This window comes from Typopeltis vanoorti, chromosome 8, assembly GCF_054136105.1.
Source record: "Typopeltis vanoorti isolate ZY-2024b chromosome 8, IOZ_Tvanoo_1.0, whole genome shotgun sequence".
NCBI classification, from domain to species: domain Eukaryota; kingdom Metazoa; phylum Arthropoda; class Arachnida; order Uropygi; family Thelyphonidae; genus Typopeltis; species Typopeltis vanoorti.
This window is the reverse complement of record NC_143556.1, coordinates 127,173,459-127,194,050: the sequence shown is the minus strand read 5'-3', so window position 1 is coordinate 127,194,050 and position 20,592 is coordinate 127,173,459. Positions and strand designations below refer to the sequence as shown.

The 20,592-nt window shown below is 37.5% G+C and overlaps 1 protein-coding gene across 1 annotated transcript in view; it reads right to left on the bottom strand.

The window, feature by feature from the left end:
• LOC150104340 (phosphoserine aminotransferase) overlaps positions 1-20,592 on the bottom strand; it is a 261,341-nt gene that overhangs the window by 99,218 nt on the left and 141,531 nt on the right. The gene's annotated exons all lie outside the window — the stretch shown is intronic.

Sequence of the window (20,592 nt, the reverse complement as noted above, 5' to 3'; positions counted from 1 at the left end):
TTTGCGAGTGATGAGTGAAAATGGTCAATGAGCATGACAAATGTATTGAAAGTTATCAGTGTATCGGAAGTGTGCATTATGTCAGAAACAAGTTAGCATAATTGTAAATGAATGATTATCATCATGCGCATCAAGGATTTAGGCCTAGTGGGCTGTTCCGGCCTTAGAAGTCATCGTTGAATTGTACTTTAAGGCTTGTTTTGATAATCTTTCTGTTTTCATTCTTTGAACATGTTCCATCCATTTATGTTTATATTTTTTAATTTTTTCTATTACTGGTTCTTGGTTTAATTCTTTCATAATTTCTTCATTTCTTTTGTGATCAAATAGGGTATACTTTGCAGTTTTTCTCATAAACTTCATTTCTGCTGTTGTTAATTTTGTTTGTCTTTTTGTTTTATTGTCCAGATTTCGCTTCCATACATTAAGACTGGTAGGGCTAATGTATTGTATACTTTTAGTCTGGTTTGTTTTTGAACTAGGTTTGGTTTAAATATAGAGTTAATTACACCTGTTATTTTTAAATATTTTGCAATTTTTACGTTTATATCTTTTTCATTTTCATATGTGATCGTACATCCTAGGTACGATATATGTGAATGAATGATAAGGGGCACAAATGTGCCCCTTATCATTCATTCACAATTCACTCATGCAGGTGTAAGAGTGAATTAAGGTGAAAGAATAATGAATGAGAGAGAGATAGGGAAAAAAAATGGAAGAGCGGAATATAAGATGACAGGCAGGGTGGAAGTTATGAAACAGTGCTTCTACTGAGTATTATGCTGAAGTCAAATAGATGAAGAAATTATTAACAAGCAGTATGGAGAAGAGAGAAAAGAAGTATGAGGAAAGATAGGAAAAATGCAGTGAGAAAGCAAAATATTTGATTGTAACAGGTAGAAATAATTTGTGAAAGGATGAGCCAAGAAAGAGTCACTGGAGTAAGCAAAAAAAAGTGCAATGTAAGTACAATTATGGCCATTATGGCAATGAGTAAATCAGAAGAGTTGTACTCAGAATTTACTGAAATTTCTTCTTTTATCTGGATATTATAATTGTTGACATTTCAAAATTAAATTGTAAATTTATCTGAAAAAATTTGAAATCCTAACTTAGTTAATTTTCAAATAAGAAAGACCTCAGTTGTTAAAAGTAGGTTACCAAAGTCTTGCTTGCTATATACAAAATAGAGATGGAAAATAAAAAGGGAATCTATAATTTTATAATCTGGATATCTCTCTAGAGACAAACATGGAACTTTCTCAAGATACTACTAAAGGGAAGTTGACTATATGCTGAGTGATGAAATTCACTACCCATGTCATGACAATTACAAACATCCATGCCAACCACATGGGTAATCATGATGGCAATTTACAGAAATTCTACAACTGCAGTTTGCCTCAGCTAATCCCAACTACATCTTGCATGATGCTGGAACATGCACTTTTGTCATATCTGACGTTCCTTGTCAAAAATTATTAAACCAGAAATTCTTGCCTTATCTGCTCTAGCTCAAAGTTTCTTCGATATACATTATAGTCTTCATTTGTTACCAGTGCTTCTACCATAATTCAGAAAATTTCTCTCAAAACTCAGAAAATTCAGATCTCTCTGAAAGTTGATATAATCTAATTACCCAAACTGTGAGATTATCGTTGGAGACTAATGTTTATAGTTCAAACTAGCTATCTTTCTCTAACTTCACAAATCAGGCTGAAAGGGATCCGATATCATTTGCTATCAAGTGACAATATAACACAAATTGTTCACCTGCCAATCAGAATACAAGATAATTCTCATTCCCAGCACTTGGGACCTTTTTTTAACTGCCTTTTTCTCCAAATGCACTATAGGTGTCTTCTCTCCTTTGTGCAACTCCAGCCATAACCTCATCCACATTTTTCTACAGATCTATTTTCTCCCACCAGTCTCAGCTTTGTCTTATGGCACTGTGGATAGAATGATCCCAGGATTTCTGTGCTGCTTTTACAAGTCTTATTACTGTTTTAACTTGACTGATCTAAGCACATGCTTTGATCAAATGGCTAAAATAATCTTTATGGAATGAGAGCCTTTGTTTCACAGCCAGAGGGCTCCCAGCCACTGCTAGGTACTGGTTCTTTAGGAAATGTGCTTTGCATTCAAGATAAAAAAAAATTTAGTGTGTGTGTGAATTTTATTTATTTTATTTTTTTCAATGGTTGTAATCTAAAACTCCAGTTTTTCATTCAGACTGCACTGTGACCTAAAAGAAATATAAGAAAATCATCAATGAATCCAATCTTTGAATGTTACACGGTGATCAGCATTCATTTTGATAAAATTATGGAAACTACTACCAAGTTAAGAATAATTCCAATATTTCAACCTTCATATTAAAGTCATCACCTGGGATATACACATAAACAGAAACAAGCTATATTACAATTCAAGCAGTATGCCAAAGTGACACTGATTCAGTTAACCATTATCCTACTGGCTTGACCTCTACTGAAACAAAAAAAATACACCAAAGCTATATTCTATTTTTCATAACAAGGCCAGAGAACAAATTCATATCACTGTTTAATACAATAACAGTAGTGGTGACCTAAACAATAATATAACGTAAGTGTTTTTTATTATATTAAGGCTAAGATATTCTGGAGTACTACAGTCCTAACTATAATATATAATAAACACTCTTAGAACAAAAGGTTATGAGGGTAGAATATGTGCCATCCATATTCTTAGACTATCATTAACGTTAAGATTAGGGTGAATGATCAGAATTTTATAAGCTTCCTTAAATTTGCACTCCTACCACATTCTGAATGTAATGAACAGGTGTCTTTCCAGTCCATCATTTATGTTTCTTTTTCCAGATTGTGCATTCTGTTTCATCTATATAAGGTGAAACAGAATGCACGATCTGGAAAAAGTGCACATGTAATCTTACAGGTCACATGTGCACTGAATATGGTATATTCCAGGGTAGGGTGTGTGGTGGGGGGAGAGAAGGAAATCATTGGAGGAGTTGAATAAGTTTAAATTTTACAGAAGGTTTAAAGGTAGCATTAAGGTTGTATTTGTCTTATATTCTGTTTATTTATTTTATCCCTTTATTAAGTGCGGTCTTGTGAAGAATTTATTATTATTATTATTCTTCAGGCCTCCATGGAGTCAAAAGACTCATTTTGGGGAAGGTCCTTTCTAGAAAATAAAGTCTATCATACCACTCCTTGAACTCACCGGCTGTTTGTGCTCTAACCACTCTATCAAGCAATGCACATTCAACAGTTCAACGACCCTCCATGCAAAGAAATCACTCCTCACCCTCTTGCTCACAGCTTCCTTACTTAACTTTTGCTGTAGTCATTTTTTAGGAAAATAAATGCCAAAAATGTTTAATTCAAGTTTAAGTACTTGCTCATTGGAACAAATCTTTAAAGTACTGGTTTTTAGTGTGTTAATGACACTTAGTTTTTGTGCTGGTTGATGATGAGAGTTTATGTCTATATAGTAGCCAGTATGTGTAGGCTTACTGGTAGACAGTAAAAGTAAAACTGTCAGAAGGAAGACATATAAGTGTATCTAGAAATGGAAGTGTGTTCTAACTTTCAACTTCAATTGTAAATTGTATATGTTTGTGTTGTAAGATGTCTAAAGTATGGTGGCGATAAGACCAGTGGCATATTTTGGTATTTCCCGCCCCTAGGCCCACAGAAAGTGCCGCCGCCCCATATTTAATGAACATGTTGATTTACATGCATAACTTATTTATATCGTAAATTTGTAATATGAATATAATTACAAAAATGAGAGCACGGAAATTTCCACCGCCCCTCAAAATTTGCCGCTCTAGGCCCGGGCCTATACCTAAATACACCACTGGATAAGACCCGATAATATCATAAACACACCTAAGTGAGACTGGGTTTTAAAGTAAAGGAATCTGGAGTACATTGCTAACTTTCATATGGAATCTTTTAAGCAATGTGTATGTGTGTGTGTATGAAGGGGGGGGGGATACTGACGGCCGCATGGTTGTACCTTATTTTTGTAAGTATAAAAAAGTATTCCGCCACACAAAATAACCAGCACATAGTACATGGGAAAAGAACACCTTGATATTGGGCATAAAGACAAATATGGCATCCAGGTAGCCATCTTTGTCTAAAACTTTTAATTTAAAGGATTTTATTCAGTGTAGTGTTTGTGAAATGTATGCATTCAGGAGAGCGGTTGGAGCCTGGTTAGACAACGATAGTGGAGTGAATGTGTGCAGAAAGTGTAAGGAATGCGAGGATTTAAAGAGTGTTTCAGGTCGTGAGAGTGATATCGTTATTGAAAGTGAGAATGTAGAAAATAGTGATATGCGAAGTAGTACCAGATAGCTGTGAGAGTGGCGTTGAAAGTGAGAATGAAGGTAAACATACAGAACGAATGAATGAATGAATTAACGGATAATAAAAATGATGAGACAGATGCAGTGAGTGAGATCACACGGTTATGCGGAGCAATACACAGAGAAATCAGCAGCTGGAGCACTGGCAAAAATGTTTACCGAGCGTACCAACTAATAAATTACTATTACTATTACTATTATTACGGGCAACTCCAGGGAGTCATTAGACTCATCGAGGGAGGCCCCAAATCATATTCATCACAACTATCTGACATTCATACAGTATCTATCATACCTCGCCTTAAACTCATTCACTGTCACAGCATCCACTACAGACTCAGGGAGCGCATTCCACTCATTCACTACTCTAAAAGTAAAGAACCCAGCTCTAACACCTTTACTAACCACACTTTTGCCCAGTTTCCATGGATGTCCCCTAGTCCTCCCACAACCAGCCCTGTTCTCAAAAATATCTTCTGAATTAATTTTATAGAAACCCTTCAGTAATTTGAATGTCTCAATCATATCTCCCCTCCTCCGTATTTCAACCAATTTTTGCAACCCACAAATCCTCAACCTGTTCTCATACGGTTCATTCCACAGACCTGCTATCATCTTGGTCACTCGCCTCTGGATCCTCTCCACATCCTCCCCATCAAGAAGAAACCTAGGTGACCAAATCTGAGCACAGTAGTCTAGATGGGGTCTTATCAAGGCTCGATAGAGAGGAACAATAACCTGCTTGTCTCTGCTTGTCAACGTATTCTTCAGCAACCAAGTGATTTGATGAGCTGTTTTGGTCACTTTTGCAATGTGTCCCCTAAATTTCAATTCCTTATCCACCAACACTCCTAAATCTCGTGCCTCATCAATTTCCTGGAGCAGGGTTCCACCAATGCAGTAAACTGCCGCCAATCTTTTCACCCCAAAATGCATAACCTTACATTTTGCCACATTAAACTGACATCCATTCTCCTTAGCCCAGACCTCCAATCTATCCAAATCATCCTGCAAAATTTTGACGTCATCTGCATTCACTATTGCCCTACCCAACTTCGCATCATCCGCAAACAAATGAACTGTTCCTCTCAGATCATTTCCTATATCATTTATGAACAAATTAAACAGCAGTGGTCCAAGAACAGATCCTTGTGGCACACCACTAGTCACAGGCCGTCTTGTGGACTCTACTCCCGAGTAAACCACTCTCTGATATCTCTCCGTCAACCACCCTCCTATCCATCTCACCAACCCTATGTCCATTCCCATAAAATGGCAAAAGTATGATAAGAAAAATAATATGATAGTGAGTGTAAACAAAATGAAAGAGCGAGTGTTGTACGGAGATTCTAAAGAATCTCCGTACAACATCTATCACACCTCTTACTGATGACAGTTTAACAAAATCGCACCAACCTGGTAAGAACGTTAAGGATGTAAGCGAGTCAATTAGAATGCAAAAACAGAGGGTGAAAGAATTGATAGTAGTAGTAGCAGGAATGAATGATTTGAAAGGAGACAAAATGGCTGAGAGAGGATTTGAAAGAATTACTTGAGGTAACAAAAGAGAAGAGTGAGAGAGTTAGGATGGTGAGACTGTTGCTGCGGTATGACAGTAAAGAGTAGAAGGAGGGCCAAAATTGCTAATGACTTTATGTGTGGATCATGCAGAAGGAGTGGTGTGGAATTTGTGAATGTGTGGAGTGAGTTTGATGGGCAAAAGGATTTATATAAGATGGATGGTTTATATTTGAATGGATGTAGTGTATGGAGACTTGAAAACGTGTTGTTGAATGAAGCGGAAGTGCAGAATCAGGGAAACTAGAGTTATTAAGGGGGGGAAGTAGATATGCAGATTTTAGGGAGACAGTTGAGTGTATGAATGTGTGTAATATGCCCAAGCGACTACGAAGGACAACAAACCAGAATGGGATAGTTAGTATAAGGCATCAAAATAGGGATGGGATAAATGGACTTCTGCAATTCATGTATACTAATGCCAAAAGTATTAGGAACAAGAAGGAAGAATATTTGGCCTTTGTTGGCACTTCCAGGCCACAGGTTATAAGTATTAGTGAAACATGGCTGACAGAAGATGATATAGCTAATGGGATTGAATGTGAGGGGTATGGTGTTTTCAGAAGTGACAGGGAGAATAAAATCGGGGGAGGAGTGTTATTGATGATAGCTGATGAGCTACAGCCAAGGAGAATAGAAGTGGAACTGCAGGATAAAGAAAAGAGCACATTTGAGGCTATTTTGTGTGAGATCGAGGCTAGCAGAACAAAATATACAGTTGGGTACTGCTATAGACCAGGTGATGGAATAGATGGTGCAGGTAGTATGCATAAGCAAATAGAAGAAATGATTGGAAGGAGGGTAATTATTATGGGTGATTTCAACTATGGTAACATTGATTGGAAGGAGGAGAGGACACATGGGAGGATGGAATTGGATTTTATGCGGTTATTAAGGGATAACTATCTGCGACAGCATGTAATGGAAACTACTAGAGGTCAGAGAGTGCTTGACCTAGTAATTGCATCTGAGAATTTGGCTGTAATGAATATGACTATGTTGCCACCAGTTGGTGAGAGTGATCACAGGGGTCTTGACTTGGGAAGTGGCTAAAGGTGTGGAATTTACAATTAAGACAGGGTAGATGTGGCATTATCGGGCTGGTAAGTATGACAAGCTTAGGAGTTTGATTGGTTCAGTGCCATGGCATGTAAAACTGCAAGAGCTGGATGTTGATAGTGCATGGGAGGTGGTTAAGAAGTATTTGCATGAGGCAATGGCTGACTGTATACCTGGAGTCTGAATAATAAATCAAGTAGGAGTTAAATGGATGAATAACACCAATAAGGTTGAGCTGCAAAAAAATAAACAACTGTGGAGGGAATTTAAGGAGAAAGGTGACCGGCAGGCACATGAACAGTATAAAGCGCAGGCCAGAAGGGTAACGAGTGTGGTAAGAAAAGCAAAAGCGGATTATGAAAGAACATTAGCCATGCAGGCTAAAGAGAATCCCAAACAGTTTTTTCGATATGTTGCAAGTAAAAGAAAAAATGTATATGGTAGAATGATTTTAAAGAATGCCGATGGTAGGGAGGTAACCGAATCAGTTGATATAGTTGAATTACTGAGCGAGCACTTTGCAAGAGTATATCATTCAGGTGGTGAAACTGCAGGAATGAATGAACCAATAGTTTATACGGGAATTGTGGTGAATGAAGTGGAAGTGAATAGTCTATTACAAACCCTCAATGTCAATACATCTGTGGGATTGGATGGTATACCAGCTCGTGTCATATGTGACGTGGCTAAAGAATTGTCAGTGCCCTTGACCATTTCGTTTACTTTGAGTCTGGGTTAGTCCCGAGGGGGTGGAAAGAGGGGAAAATAGTTCCACTGCATAAAGGAGGGTCCACAAAACTGCTATTGTAAATCACCGATCGATCAGCATATCAGGAATCGTTGTCAAGGTCTTGAAGAAAATAGTCAAGAGAAAAATAGAAGATTGGATTGATGAAAATGGGATACTGTATAGGGGACAGCATGGTTTTGTGAAAGGGCAGAATATGTCTCAGTAACTTGCTCAAGTTTTATAACACAGTGACGGCTGAACTGGATAAGGGTAATGGGTTTACAGTTATTCTACTGGACCTTGCTAAGCACTTTGAGAGGATATCACATGGAATTCTAATCAGTAAACTGCAGCATATGGGGATGGATTAGGGTTGTTGAGATGGATAGTAGGGTGGTTGATGGAGAGATATCAGAGAATGGTTTATAATAGAGTCCAAAAGACGGCCTGTGACTAGTGGTGTGTCGCAGGGTTCTGTTCTTGGACCACTACTTTTCCATTTGTTCATTAACGATATAGGAAAGGATCTGAGAGAAAGTGTTCCTTTGTTTGCTGATGATGCAAAGTTGGTAGGGCAATAGTGAGTGCACAGGATGTCAAAATTTTGCAAGATGATTTGGATAGTTTAGAGGACTGGGCTAAGGAGAATGGATGTTAATTTAATGTGGCAAAGTGCAAGGTTATGAACTTTGGGGTGAAAAGAATAGCAGCAGTATATCACATTGGTGGAACCGTACTCCAGGAGATTGACGAGGCCAGGGATTTGGGAGTGTTGTTGGATAGGGAGTTGAAGTTTAGGGGGGGGGGGGCAGATCGCAAAAGTAGCTAAATCAGCTCATCAAATCACTTGGTTGCTGAAAAATACTTTAACATGCAGAGACAAACAGGTTATTGTTCCTCTGTATCGAGCCCATCTAGACTACTGTGCTCAGTTATCGGTGCCAGGGTTTCTTCTTGATGAGGAGGAGGTGGAGAGGATCCAGAGGCGAATGACCAAGATGATAGCAGGTCTATGGAATGAACCTTATGAGAACAGGTTGAAGATTTATCGATTGCAGAAATTGGTTGATAGATGGAAAAGGGGTGATATGATTGAGACATTCAAATTACTGAAAGGTTTCTATAAGATTAATTCAGAAGATATTTTTGAGAATAGGACTGGTGGTGGGAGGACTAAGGGCCATATATGGAAGCTGGATAAGAGTGTGGTTAGCAAGAGTGTTAGAGCTAGGTTTTTTACTTGGAGAGTGGTAAATGAGTGGAATAAGCTGACAGAGTCTGTTGTGGGTGCCATGACTGTGAATGGGTCCAAGGCGAAGTATGATGGATGGTGTGTGAATGTCGAATAGTTGTTCTTGACATGATGTTAGGGCCTCCCTCGATGAGTCTAAGGACTCCTTGGAGTTGCCTGTAATAATAATAAATGTGTCTTGTAAAAGAAGAATTGTGTCATTGGATTGGGACATTTGTGAAAAGTGCAGGTACCTCAAAATGACTAATAAATTGCATTTATTAAGTGTGATGTTTTTTACATAAGAGATGAAATAACCTACTTGAGTGTTGATGCTAATTTCTTGGATGATAATTGCGGATGTTGATACCTTCAACTATTGGCCGAAGCATGTTCTCCTTATGAATTTTAGACAGACTAAATTTTCAGGAGACGAGTGTAGTGCAGAAGTAGATATTTTACCTGTGTCTGTGAGTCAGAAGTGAGTGATTTAAGTAATTCAGTTATCTTTTTAATTCAATTAGTTGGGTTATTTTTCTCAAGTTGATAGGTGCTATTGTCAGATTACATGATTAATTTTTTGAAGGCAAGTATGTTCAGTTTAAAATAACAGTAGCATTTTCTTTCCTGGTTCTAGTAACTACAATATTCTGATTTGTTTTTAAAAGATTTCGTGGTTGCTAATTCATTTTTGGTAAGGTTTTAGTTTTATTTAAAATGTTAGAAATTTCTAATTCATCAGCTATGTTAGTTTGGGAGAAAACTTATACTTCTCTCAAATATGGTATAAAATCCAATTTTTTAACTGTTCTGGATGCCATGGCAAAGTTTTGGCCTTTACTAAGCAGCGCGAGTTCATTATTCAGGGCATGGCTTAAGAGGTTAATCACATGACTGCCTATTGAAGGCAGTTGGTTGCCACTCACTCAGTGTTTGTAGTTAATAATTCATGCTATCAATGGCTTCTGGTTGACTGTTTTCAAAATCATTCAATGATGAGAAATTTACATTTGTTCATTAGTTGTTTAAATCTAAAAAATTTGGCTATAAGTTTTACTTTGTTTCCAGGGTATGTTAAGCTGAGTTGTCTGTTAGTAATCCTCAAGGACATTCCAAATATCTGGATTTAAATAACTGAAAACTTCTGATTTTAAATTTGGAACTTGTTCTGAACAAGTAGTTTGAATTTACTCTGAGCACTGCTTCCTTTGTATGGTTATAGATTCTGAGCACTTTTGCTGAGGTGAACTTCCTTTTAAGCTTGATACAGTTAGGAAGAAGATTGCTGTTGCTATATATTTTTAATCTGCCTAGTGAGTACATATAAAAATGGCATGAGGAAGTTTTGTAAAAAAACATTTTTTTTAAACCACCTGTCCACACACTGTACTTATAGGTTTTGTTGCCTATATGGAAAAAACTGGTAGAAGCAGTGAGAGAGTAATGATTATGAGCATCAACAGACTAATAGCAGTGAATAAAGAAGGGTCACAAGAGAAAACATTCAATGCATAGGGTTGTGTGGAAGGAGGAATAGTGCACAGTTTGCCTGTGTGGAGTGATTGTCAATGGCAGAGTGCTTAAATATGATAGTCTGAACTTGAATGGATTTGAAGCAAGGTGTATCTGTTCGCTGAGCAGACCTATGTAGAATTGTGAAAACTAGAGAGATGTATGGCAATTTACACATATTTGTGTGTATGTCTGCATAATAATGAGGTAGTGAATATAAAAATTGGAAACAATTCAAGAATGATGATGACGGAGTCATCTCAAGTGACCCATTGGAATACTGAAATGCATTTTTACTAATACTAGAAAAATAGAAATAAGGAGGAGGAGTTTTTGGAATTAGTTAGTTCGATTTTGTCAAATGTTATAAGCCTTCACCGGGATAAAATGTAAGGGATATTGTATTTCTCAGGAGAACAGACTGAACAGGATGCAATAGAGGTGTGTGTGTGTGTGTGTGTGTGTGTGTGTGTGTGTGTGTGTGTGTGTGTGTGTGTGTGTGTGTGTGTGTGTGTGTGTGTGTTGGGGGGGGGGGAGGACACTCGAAATTCCATTTTCCTTCTACCATGTACCCTTTCTCGCTTCTTCCTATGGGACTAGAAGCAGGAAAAGGCATACAGGAAGAAGGAAATAGAAATTGTGCAGCTACTAACCATTATCTAAAACAGCATTTGATAAATAGATTTGAGAGTGATAGATCTGGTAAAGGCATCAGGGATTTCTATAAGCAAAGGTTGCCAACTGTGTCCCTGAATGAGTAAAGAGATCATGAAATCCTAATTTTGGAAGGGGGGGGGTATTAAGTGGCCCTTACCTGTGGGATTACATAGCAGATAATTATGACATGCTTAAAAAGTAGTTCTGAGCACTGATTGAAGCTGCACGGAAAAGATATTAACAGTGCAAGGAGTGTATGAGGAAAGCAAAATTATTAGATTTCATTCCCAGAATTAGGAACATAAATCAAGATGAGTTGAATGGATGACAAGAATCAGCAAGCAAGAGATGCATAAAAAAAATGTTGTGGAAAATCAGGAGAAATAAGAATAAGCGCTCACAAGCAGCATAAAACATATAAGAGTGACCAGCATAGAAAAAAAGTCAAAATCAGATGCGAGGAAATTAGTTTAGAACACCGCTGGAAATCTCTAAGAGAGATTCCTCTCTCTCTCAGATATGATTCTTATCCTCTCATCATCCCTACAAAAAAAAGTCAAAATTAGATGCGAGGCAATTAGTTTAGAACACTCCTGGAAATCTCTAAGAGAGATTTCTCTCTTAGAGAAATCTGTGCGGTTAGCCTAGTGGCTTTGCGCTTCGCAACAATATGCCTGGGGAAGGAGTGTCCTAGGTTTAATTCCTGTCAGCAACGTGAGGAGCTTAAGGATCATCCTCAGCCATAGCCAAGTTGGCCACTCCTGGGAGTGGACAGCAAGGTTTTTTCTGCCAGTTTATCTGGTGTTTTTCATCCTGCAAACAGGCAAACCGGTCTGAGGACACATGGATTACAGTCAGGAATATTGACCCAGCTATAGGTCTGATTCGTTCAGCCTATGCTGGTTCCAGAGCCCGGATAAAATTTGGGGGGAACTAGATGGTACCGTGAACTCCTGTAAAAAAGGGGGAACGCAGTATCATCACACGGAATTTATTTATCATCGCTACAGATGGCAGGAAAATGATAGCAACAAAAAAAAGATGAATTACTGATAGTTCATTCACTGACAGGTTACCATTCAGGAGGAGATAATACAAAGCTTAAAGTGATGGAGAAGAGATGTGAGAACAGAAGTAAACAAAAGGGAGATGCTCAGTTATAGAATAATCTCAATGTGATTGAACAAGGATTAGGTGAGATAGCTACACATGTATAACAAGAAGGTACAAGATAATTGAAATACTACTACTGACTTCAATATTGAATTACTATTTTTTCAGCACACACACATGGTTCAAGGAAACAAAAGGATAGTTCCACAACATAAAGGAGATCCAAGACAGAGATAGCAAATGAGACAAACTGGTCTTTCAGGAATATTAGGAAAAGTTGATTAAGGCTAAAAATCAGAAATATGTAGATAAGAATGAGGGAACAACATGAGTTTGTAGACAGAAAACAGTCCGTAATTTACTAGCTTTCTATAATAATGAAAGATGAATTAGGTAAATGAATTTGCTATTCCATGATGCTTCTGAACTTCAAAGACACCTGACAGGATACTGCATTTGTTATAAGATATTACCATGCAGTCAACACTCATCATGGGAAGGCTTATTCAAGGTGCAACACATTTATCATAATGAACCTGAAACTCATTTGTACTACTAGCATTCATAAAACATGTAGTAATGCATGAACATGTAGTAATGAAGCAGGCAAAATAGCCATAATTATAATAATGTAGTAATGCATTCCACTCCCACTATCTTTATTAAAAAATATATTCTTCCCTGCCTTTTCACCACATTCTCCTACATTACCTTCTGCTCCCTATATAATATTTTCTGTATTAAAGATATGACAAACTTAAATATTTGTTTTATCACCTTTTCCAGGTGATAAAGGTAATCTGCTAAACCAGGGGTGTTCAACCCGTCGATCGTGGAGCTATTTTTGGTCAATCTCGTGTATTACTCCTTACTTACAAATTTAATTAAAACTGAAAACATAATATTTTATTTATCATTATTTTGTATTATTTTTAATTTGCTTTAAGTGTATTGCTATTGTTTATTTATTTTTCATTAAAATTGACAAATCGGTAATTTTCTTATAAGTCCGGGTAAATGAATTAATTTGGAGCAGTGGAAGTCAAACAGCGAGCCAAGTGAATACGATTATAAGCAAAGTGTAAAAACTCGATTATAGCTTAAATATTAAATATTCCAAAGCACATTACATCGATTTTTTATTTAGGTTAAGTCCCATGTGAATATTGTAAAAAAATAAACTTTGTTTGTCTCAGTATAGTTTGTATTAGATGTTTTTATAAATAACTCTTTTGAAGCTAACTGTATATACTGCTTTAATAAAAGTTAGAGTGTTAAAAACAAAGGCAATGTTTTTGTCGCTGAAGCTGTACATGGCGGCATTAGAAAGATTGTTATTGAAACTTGTATGTATGAGAAAGGCTTGCAGGCTTTAAGTGTAAGCATCTCCGAAGTCAGTCAGAAAGAGTTCAAACAACTTTCCAATGGCTGGCAACTTACAATCAAATGAAAGCGGAGGAGAACAAAAGGCATGCCGAACTTGAAACTTAAGATGCAAGACTCATACCTATTCTTTTGGGGTTGCCAAACTTCATGCGAGGTCTCAGAGGAGGCCTAATAAAAAGGGACTGAAACAAGCAGAAGGGGTTCTGGTTCCAGAATTGCTGTCAGAGAGGAGGCCACCCGGTCCAGAGTCGCCATCAGAGAGACTGCCCAGATCCACGTTGCTTGAGAGAGGAGTTTCCTGCGTCCAGAAAGGAGCTTCTCGGTTCGAGATATCGCTAGAGAGAGACTACTTCTAGGCCACAGACAAGATTTCAAATTGCCGAAAGGAAGAGTTCCAATTGCCGGAGAAAAGTTTCCAGGCCAGGTTAATGTCAGGCATTCACCAATGTGTTGCGTTTTCATTACAATTTGATGAATCAAATGACTTCACTGATATTGCTCAGTTAATGGTATTTATTCGCATGGTATTTCAAGATTATTCAAGTAAAGAAGAACTTTTGAAAATTATACCGTTATTGGGAAGGACTAGGGGAGAAGACATTTTTTCGGCATTTGATGAATTTGCGAAACAACACAAACTTCCTCTTTTTAAACTTGTGTCTATTACTACTGATAGTGCTCCTGCAATGATAGGTAATAAATCAGGCTTCATTTCATTATGTAAAAACGATGAGAAATATCCAGATTTTTAACGTACCACTATATTATTCACCAACAAGTACTGTGTAGTAAAAGATTAAACACAAAAGATGTTTTGGATATTACATTTAAAATTGTAAATTCTGTTAATTCGAGGAAAAGCCCTGCAATGGCAGTTATTTAAATTACAGCCAGATAATAGGGAGCTTCTGTTGTACAATAATGTTTGCTGGCTCAGCAGAAGTCAATTTTTAGAAAGATTTCTTGTATTAATTAACGATATAGAAATTTTTCTTGATGAAAAAGGAAATATTTATCCACAATTGAGTGATAAAAGATGGTTGTTACACTTATCATTTTTAGTAGATTTCTGTACGAAATTAAGCAATTTAAATTTAGAGTTACAAGGTAGAGATAAAAATTTAATTGACATGTTAAGTTCAATAAAAACTTTCCAACAATACTTACTTTTATTAAAGAAAAATATAAATGACCGTGAATTTAGACGTCTCCCATATTTATTAAAATGTCTTGAACAAAATCAAGAAATGCTTCGCTGTGATTTAAAAGAATTTATTCGTGAAATAGAATTAGTTGAGGAAGAAATAAATTCAAGATTTAAAGATTTTAATAAAACAAATGATTGTAATCTTTTATCAATAATCCATTTCAAGAATACTTTAACATCACAGAAATTTCAAATAAAATTAGTGGGCTGTTTGATATAAACCAAGCTGAAGTAGAACTTGAGATAATAAACATTCGGAATAGTTTACATTTAAAATCAATAAACAATGAAGTCATTTGGAAGTATGCACATGAAAAATTCCCAATATTAACTGATATTGCGCGAAAAATTCTGTCCTGTTTCGGATCAACATACTTGTCAGAATCCGCTTTTTCAAATATGACCTTCACAAAAAATCAATTAAAAAACCAAATTACAAATAATCATTTGGATGATTGTCTGTGATTGGCCACTTCTTCATATCGACTTGACTATGAAAATATTGAGAGGTCCAAACAATGCCAAATTTCATATTAACTTTTTTTTTTTTTTTTTTTTTTTAAATCAACCAGCATTTCCTGTAACTTGTGAGTTTGTAATCAATCTGTTGTTTTTTCTAACTTTGGTTTTCCAAAATAGAGAAATAAATATTTTATTCCAATATATTTGTTTTTTTTTTCATTGTATTAAAATAACTAAAAGTGATAAATAAATTTTTAAATACACAAATAAAGTTTTTAGTTGTGTATTTTTTTTTAGTTGTTTATTTGTGCGTAATCAGATATCAGGTTAGGGGAACGTGATCTATATAAGAGAGTAGATCGTCGAATAACTTATAAGAGAGTAGATCACCGAATAACTTTTTATAGAAAAGTAGCTCGCATAGTAAAAAAGGTTAAACACCACTCTGCTAAACCATGAATTTTACATTTTCACAACCTCTATTTCCATATGGGGAAGAATCACTTTTAAAATAAATGCATAAGCTGTGTAATGAAATATGGAGATCAGGGTATACCTCCGAAGAGTGGAAAAAATCGGTCTTGGTTGTTCTTCATAAGAAAGGTAGTGCTTTAGAATGCACCAATTACAGAACTATTGCATTAATGAGTCATCTTGGCAAAGTGCTGATGAAAATACTAACAGAATGCCTGAAGGGTCATATGGAAGCATCTTCCTGATGAGCAAGCCAGATTTCGAAAATATCGAAGTACAGTGCAACCAATACTCGCACTAAGACTAATAGCAGAGAAAGCTCGAAGACAGAACAAAAAGATATACAGCTGTTTCGTGGACTTCCAAAAAGCATTTGATAATATTGACCAAAATATAACATGGGCTGTCTTGGAATCCTGCGGTGTGGACAATAAATTGATCTGACTGCTGAAAGATATAAACAGCCAAGCACAAGCAAAAATCAGGATAGCCAGTGCGACTGGAGATTGGTTTGCCACTAGTCAAGGCAAACCAATCTCCAATGGCATGAGATGGCAAAATGGCAAAAAACAATGGCATGAGAATAAACTACCTCTGCTTTGCAAATGACATCGTCCTGATTGAAGAAGATGCAGCAAGGCTGGAACATACATTACAAACACTATACACAGAAGAAAAAGATATGGACTAAATGTCAACTTTGAAAAAACTAAAACAATGATATCTGGACAACAGGAGTTACTATAGATAGATTTCATCTGGAAAATGCGGAACACTTCACATATCTTGGATGCCACATGACGCAAGATTTGGACCCCAAAAAGAGATAAAAATTAGAATAGCCAGAGCAACAACTATTTTAAAAGCCATGGACAAAATATGGAAGAGCCGAGCTATAAAGTGGCAAACTAAACTGCACATTGTAGAAACCTGTATCTTCAGAAGTGCTCTATGGAGCGAGTATTCCTGAGAGAATCTGAAAGGAGGATATTAGCATCTGAGAGGAAGTGCTATAGAAAGATCTTGAGAATAAGCTGGATCCAGAAAGTGAACAGTGAGGAAATCTACAGGCGAATACAACCAAAAGAAAACCTGGTCCAGAAAATAATTAAAAGGAAATTACGTCTCTTTGGCCATATATGTAGAATGAATGATGAGAGGAAAATAAAAATGCTGCTATTTGGGATGATTGAAGAAAAGAACAAAAAAGGAAGACCAAAGAGAGAATGGTGATGACATTGTCAAATGGCACGGAAACTCTGTACATAAACTGAGTCATCTTGCACAAGATAGAATGCGATGGAAGAATCATATCAAGATGGCATCAGACACCTATGGGCGTTGGACTCATGGTGGTTGTTGTTGATGATCTCCATAACCAACATTCCAGAATCTTGAAAAAGTATCTTAGTTATTCATCTTTGTACCCTCAGCAGTTTCTCCATCATAATGGTAACTATTATTATTATCCTGGGCAACTCCAAGGAGTCGACACACTCATCGAGGGAGGCCCTAACATCATGTCAAGAACAACTATTCGAATTCACACAGTATCTATCATACCTTGCCTTGAACTCATTCACGGTCGTAGCACCAACAACAGACTCTGGCAGCTTATTCCACTCATTCACCACTCTCTAAGTAAAAAAACTCGCTCTAACACCCTTGTTAACCACGTTCTTAACCAGCTTCCATGCATGGCCCCCTAGTCCTCACACCACCAGTCCTATTTTCAAAAATATCTTCTGGATTAATCTTATAGATACCCTTCAGTAATTTGAATGTCTCAATCATATCACTCCTTTTCCACCTATCTATCAATTTTTGCAACCCAAAAATCTTCAACCTATTCTCATAATTTCATTCCACAGATCATCTTGGTCACTCGACTCTGGATCCTCTCCACTTCCTCCCCATCATGAAGAAACCCTGACACCGATAACTGGGCACAGTAGTCCAGATGGGGTCTTATCAAGGCTCGATACAGAAACAATAACTTGTTTGTCTCTGCATGTTAAACAAGTGATTTGATGAGCTGATTTAGCCACTTTTGCAATGTGCCCCCTAAACTTAAATTCTGTATCCACCAACACTCCCAAATCCCTGGCCTCGTCAATCTCCTGGAGTACGGTTCCACCAATGCGATATACTGCTGCTATTCTTTTCACCCCAAAATGCATAACCTTACACTTTTCCACATTAAATTGACATCCATTTTTCCTAGCCCAGTCCTCCAAACTATCCAAATCATCCTGTAAAATTTTGACATCCTGTGCACTCACAATTGCCCTACCCAACTTTGCATCATCAGCAAACAAGTGAACACTTCCTCTCAGATCCTTTCCTATATCACTGATGAACAAATTGAAAAGTAGTGGTCCAAGAACAGAGCCCTGCGGCACACCACTAGTCACAAGCTGTCTTTTCGACTCAACTCCCGAATAAACCACTCTCTGGTATCTCTCCATCAGCCACCTTCCTATCCATCTCACCAACCCTATATCCATCCCCATCTGGTCCAGTTTACTGATTAGGGTTCCATGTGGTATCCAGTCAAAGGCCTTGGCAAGGTTCAGTAGTATCACGGTAAACCCATGACATCAAGTTCAGCCATCACTGTGTTATAAAATGTGAGCAAGTTCCTGAGGCATGATCTACCCTTCACAAAACCATGTTGTCCCATACAATATTCCATTTTCATCTATCCAATCCTGTATTCTTTTCTTGACCAATTTCTCTAAGACATTGACAATGATTCCTGATATGCTAATCGGTCGGTAATTTACAACAGCAGTCTTGGAACCACCTTTATGCAGTGGAACTATTTCCCCCTCGGACTAACCCAGACATGAGACTCAAATTAAACAAAATGGTCAAGGGTACTGACAATTCTTTAGCCGCTTCTCGTACGACACGAGCTGGTATACCATTCAATCCCACAGATGTATTGACATTGAGGTTATGCAACAGACTACTCACCTCCACTTCATTCACCCCAATTCCTGTATAATCTACTGGTTCATTCATTTCTGCAGTGTCACCACCTGGATGATATATTCTTGCAAAGTGCTCACTCAGTAACTCAACTATATGAACTGATTCAGTTACCTCCCTACCATCGGCATTCTTTAAAATCATTCTGCCATATACATTTTTCCTTTTACTTGCAACATATCGAAAAAACTGTTTAGGATTCTCTTTAGCCTGAATGGCCAATGTTCTTTCGTAATCCTTTTTTGTTTTTCTTACCATACTCGTTACCCTTCTGGCCTGTGCTTTATACCGTTCATGTGCCTGCCGGTCACCTTTCTCCTTAAATTCCCTCCACAGTTGTTTCTTTTTTTTGAAAATGGTTGGTACCATTTTGTCAAATCCTCTACTAACAAGTCTCCATGCAGCACTCTCTCCTTCATTTTGTTTACGTTCACACTCATACGCTTATTTTTCCTATCATACTTTTTATTATTGGCTGGTACACTCAGTCGACTTTTGTTCATAAGCTTTAGCTGTAACTTTGCCCTTTGTATCGCTCCGCTTAACAACGCGATCTCACTCATTGCATCTATCTCATCTTTTTTATTCTCTGTAAAACCATTAATTTGCTCTGAATTAATACCATCATTCACACTTTCTACATTCACGCCCTCACAGTTCTCTGGTACAACCTCGCCATTTCTTGTCATATCACTATTTTCTTCATTCTGAAGTTTGACAAAAATATCACACTCATGACCTGAAATACACTTTAAATTCTCATTCTCCTTACATTTTCTACACATATGCACTCCTTTATTATCATCTAACCATACTCCGACCGCACTCCGCAAAGCGTATATTTCACAGATAGTCACAGATGAATAATAATTTATTATTCATCCTCACCTTTCCCAGCTTGTACACCAAACTGCATATGGCAATCAAATGCATTGGCAAAGTCCAAGAATATCACACTGTGCAGGGAACTCTTATTATATACAGGGGTGGTTCAAAATTCCACGTACAAACTTTGAGGGGAGGTAGAGAACATACATCAAAATCAACGATATTCACATAGGAAAACATGACCGGAAATGCCACCGGAAGACTAACAGGGACACAAAGATACAGAAATAACACAAGGCAGTAAGTAGTCTAAAAAACTTTATTAGGCGTAACTGAACAGTTCAATAGTAGTTGGATACATAATATGGTTTCACATCAGGTGCTCAAAGTTACGACCATTAGCAGTGATGCATGCCTGACACCGACGACGCACTGATTGCCGTACATTTTCAAAAATACCTGGAGTTTCCCGAATATTAGCAGTGCCGATGGCGATTCTTGCCACAAGGTCCATGTCAGAGGCAACAGGCATTTTGTACACCATGGCTTTAAGGGGGCCCCCCACAGAAAGAAATCAATGCTCGATAATCAGGTGAGCGTGCGGGCCATGCGAAGGGTTCACAATGGCCAATCCATCGAGCGCCAAAGGACCTGTCCAAATACTGACGCACAGAAATGCCAAAATGGGCTAGAGCCCCATTGTGTTGGAACTACATCTGCCGATGCACAGTCAATGGAACATTGTTCAGTAAATCCAGCAGAACTTCTTCCAGAAAGGTCCAATATTTCTGGGAGTCTAGTCGGGGTGGTAATAGGTATGGGCCGACTAAACAGTCAGTGATGATACTTGCCCATACATTAATGGCGAAACTTTGTTGTGCAGCATGTGATCGCACAGCATGTGGGTTCTCATGGGCCCATGAGCATTGTGGTGATTGAAGACCCCGTCGCAGGTAAATGAAGCTTCA